The sequence below is a fragment of the Indicator indicator genome, chromosome 24, assembly GCF_027791375.1.
Source record: "Indicator indicator isolate 239-I01 chromosome 24, UM_Iind_1.1, whole genome shotgun sequence".
Lineage (NCBI taxonomy): Eukaryota > Metazoa > Chordata > Aves > Piciformes > Indicatoridae > Indicator > Indicator indicator.
In genome coordinates this window covers 10918792-10923438 of record NC_072033.1, presented here as the reverse complement: position 1 = coordinate 10923438, position 4647 = coordinate 10918792, and positions in this window count along the sequence as shown.

The following is a 4647-nucleotide window of genomic DNA, read 5'->3' as shown; positions in this document are numbered from 1 at the left end:
TACTTTCAAGTTTCTTCCTGAAATTCAAGGTGAATTATAAACTCACTTTTATACTATAAAATTTGTCCACTTTTCTTTTCCTATGCTTCAGGAAAATATTGTAATGAAAACATTTTTCTTGATAATACTAAAATCTTTGTGGATAAGACTTCTTCCATGTGAGAGATTTGGAATTATTTTACTGAATCTGTTAAAATGCAATATGTAAATCTTTGGATTTTTAGCACATTCTATTTTTTAAGAAGTCTTTAACATTTTTTATAGGTTAACTCAGTTTCAGAGAAACATCTTTGAATTTTACTTAGATTGTAAGCTTTATGTCTGTGTGTACAGAATACCCCTTTTGTCTGATCCCGAATACAGTCAGAAATTATCTAGGAATTAAATCGCATGTTTTGATCTCAGTCCTGTTTGTCTACAATATTAAACTTCAATGGGAGTTTCTACGAGAAAACTCTATCAACACTTGTAGTTGAACTGTTACAAATAGTTATATTAAATATTTCAGAAAAATATATGTTGTCTGTCTTTTTTCTTTACAAAAGTGATGTCATTACTATTTTGCTTTAAATCACTAACGTATATTTGCACATCGGTCAAAACTGCTACAGAAATATTTTGTGTAAGACAACAGGTAGCAAGTGGGTCTGCTGTTAGTAGCTCCAAAATGCATCTTATGTACTAATACAATCTATTCTATAGGCTTAGATTTCTAGTGAGTTATAATTTTTCTCCTTTATTGCCACTTATCAGCTAGAAGGTTTCTTCTGAATATTTATGATGAGCAATTTCTAAGGTAATTTATGTCAATTTGCTTTTAAATTAAACAAAAGACTATCTTGAATTTTATAGTTTCTTAGCAACCTTTTAATCTCTTTTATATTATATTTCACTCCTGCATATGTATACTGCAAACTTCTCAGGCTAAGAACAATACCGTTCATATTTTATATTTATGTTCTCTTTAAAAATGGGGATTTAAAACTGAGAGCTAATTGAAGAGGTAACAGCTGTAGAGTAACTCAGAGAATGTAGATCTTTCCACCTTTCCAACTAAACATAAGGAAAATCTTTCTGTGGGTGCTGGTGCACTGGAGCAGACTGCCCAGAGAGGTTCTCCTTCTCTGGAGACTTTCCAAACCCATCTGGATATTGCAATCCTGGGCAACCTGCTCCAGGTGACCCTGCTTTAGCAGGGGGCTTGAACTAGATGATCTTTAAAGGTCTGTTCAAATCTCCACCAGTCTGTTCACAGCTGCCTCTTTACCATGGAACTGACTTCATATTAACACCCCAAGTACCTCAGGAGCCTTAGCTCACTTAGCACAGCATGTACACAACTTCACAGCTTCCAGAGGATGGCTGAAGTGGTTACATGCTGAAGCTGGTATGACCAATAGAGGTCTCAAATATATTAATGAGTTTGGGGGTAACAGCTCTACACAACTTAATTGCATTATAGTCCTTATTTTTCATCCCATTATACCTCTTACTTTTCCTTTGTTTGTCTTTAACATCGTACACACTTCTGTCATTTCTGTCGTTAATTCCTCTACCCTCTGAACTCCTGGTTTTCCTCAGCTTCTACAATCTCTAGCACTGCTTTTACTATCAACATGGAACTTTACTTACAGTAATGTTCTTTAATGTTTTTTTTTCTCATGTTCTGAAGCCATTCAGTCTGTATCTCTCAAACTCTTATCTGCATTCCAGTTAGTTCTGAATGCAGCTTTTAGGGTACATTGCTGTAAGTGTCGACTAATATGATTTAATCAGTCTGATAGATTTGCTTTCCTAATTTTAACTTGTTGGCTGTTATTTAGGTATTTAGGTTTCATGTTGATCTGAATTCTTTCAAACCCACCAACTATTTTTTTCAAAGTATTTATCCAGCAGAAGTTCCCTGCTGAGCCTTACCACTGTCTGCATCTTTGTTGATACTTAGAGTTGCCTTTTATTAACTGTAGGCTTGCCTGTGCAATCTGTCTTACAGGTACTTCTTGTATCTTTGATTTGTCCTTATTTCTAAGAGTAACTGTTTCCTAAAGCTTATTTTCAGAGAAAAATTGAATGCTTTAAAATTGACTCTTAAGGTAAAAGTAGAAAACTTTTAGAAATCTGTTGATCTCTAAATTCCTTCTGTATATTAATAGTCTTTTAATTAGAGGAAAAAAAGTCCCTACTCATAGACTGCAGCCTGAACTCAGCACTCACTGAGTAGCCCATTGTCATTTCAGCATTTCCCTGACTCAGAGCAGGGAGTAGGACCCAGTAACCTTAGGGAAGGACTTAGGCTCTTACCAGCCTAAATTAATCTATGATTTTGTGAAAAATACTTATTTTACCTTTATTGGACATATCATCTATGAAAAACAGCCTGTATCAGAAATAGTTGTGATAGATTTCTGTCTAGTGTGCACTGAGAGCAGAATGCAGACTAACTAGTGTTCTTGGATGAGAATTAAAGAAATTTCTTATGAATTAATTTTAAATACACAAGTGTGACTCTAGAAATTATTATATTGAAATTGCCAGTAAAGTATTTAGTCCACTCCATACCATCTGTGTGGGTGTACTTCCTGTTTTTAATATCTCTGAGTGTCTGGTATTTGTTCAGATTATTGTTTTTGTGCTTGTGATCACTGTCATCTCCACTAGATGGACCTCATGAGATGTAAAAATTTTGTTTTACTGGTCTAAATTTTATCTGTCTATGAAACAGTATTTTTCTATTTTTTTAACTGTACAAGGCTTTACAAAGTGTACTGCAAGGCCCAGAGTCTTTTCTTACAGTTAGTGGGTATTGGAAAAACAATACAATTGCTATCTGTAGCGAGGACTCATGATAAAATACAAGCAAAAGATTTTACTGTCCAGCTCTCACCACATTAACTTCTAAACTTTGAGTAGGTACAGTCAAATTTAATAGATGTGAAGCATATCACACAGGAGTATTGGGAAAGGCAAAGTTCAGCAGAAGGAGATTTGTTTTTCAGTTTGTGGGTAGGAAAGCCCAGAAGTCACCCAAAGCAAAACACCTAAATGAAGTGATAGGAATTATGCATTGCAGGCCTGTTTCTTTTTTCCATTGGGAAGCAGTAGCACAAGAGGAGCTTCCCAAAGCTAAACATGCCTTCAGTGGGTGCTAAGTTCCAACAGTAACCCAAAACTATATATGGTCCCTTGAATGCTTGAAGCCTCCAAACAGCTTGAGAGACTTGCCCACCATTAAGCGGACAGTAGTTAGTCGACAGTCATCATGTGGCCTCTGAAGTCACAACTTTCTGTCTCTTCCCAGACTGAAGCAGAAAAAAGGCTGGGATGTGTGTGACAGAAGGAGAGCTGAGAATGTGGGGAAGATGTGAAACATGTTGCTGCCTCACTACTAGATGGTTAAGTCACGTTAGTAATACAGTTCCCAGGCATTGTCTGAAATTTGAAAAGCTACTTTAAGCTACCTTTAAAATATGTTTCTGTTTATTATATTTTTCAACATCATTTAAATGTTTTATTCGATATTTTTAATGTTTTATTCAGTACTTGTATTACCAGTGAAAGTGTGCATTACTGCTGACTAGAGTGTTACTTTCACTGTTAGCCAGCTTTGTGGTTAACTGTGTTATCTACTGTTCTCAAACTAAAAATGGTTCTGCTGAAGAAACTTTTCTCTCCTTTCTGTATAGTATACCTGAGCTACTGTTATATTGGTGTTTAGAATTAAGAATATTTTATTAACAATAAAAAAAACTATAGATATAATTTACAGTATATTAAAAGGCTAGTTATAATGTCATATATTTCTGTGAAAAGCCAGCAAGTTGTAGAATTGCAATAAATAGAGGAAAGATCGTTGGGCCAGTTAATTGGGTAAGTCTAGTCTTCAGTTGCCATTCACCTAAGTCAAACATTAAAAAGTTGTACAAAATCAGAGCTAGCTACAATGAAGCTGGCATGTCTCATTGGTCCTGGGTACATCACCCCTGATTTGTCCATTCCTTCTAGCATTGCCCTTGCAGATGTATTCTAAGCGTTGCACACTCTGTCTTACCTTCCATTCTTACATGTTAGTTTAGATGAAGACTAGCACTGTATCTGTGTTACTTTATCCCCACGTTGAGCAGCAGGAGAGGATTGACAGTTGGTCCATCCACTGTATTAACTAGAGTCACCATCTTGCAGTTTAGTAGTAGTCTATACAAACAATTTTACATACCATGTTTTCTTTATTGTGTTCACACTTCATGGAGATAATAGAGCTACAAAATGGAGAGTGCTTCTTTCAAGGTTTTAGCATTGAATGACTTCCTGACAGGACAGCATTTCAAACGCTTGCAAAGGAATCTTCATCTGGTGTGTGTATGCACCATTTTGTTGCTGTCATCAGGCATGCTTGCCAGCTATCACTGTATTAGTTTTTCTTACATTTTTCCTTGTAGTATTTTGAGTAGAATTCTCTGATGCTTTTGGGCATCATGCATTACTAGAGTGTCTGGCTTTACATTTTTCTCACCCAGTTCTATTATTAATATTCAGTAACACTTTTCTTCTTGCTGTCAAGAAAGCATTAAAATAATTTGTTTTGCAAAGTACATTGTTACATTTCAGTCTCTAGCTGTCCAGTTCAGTAACTCTGAATGAGAGTAACAG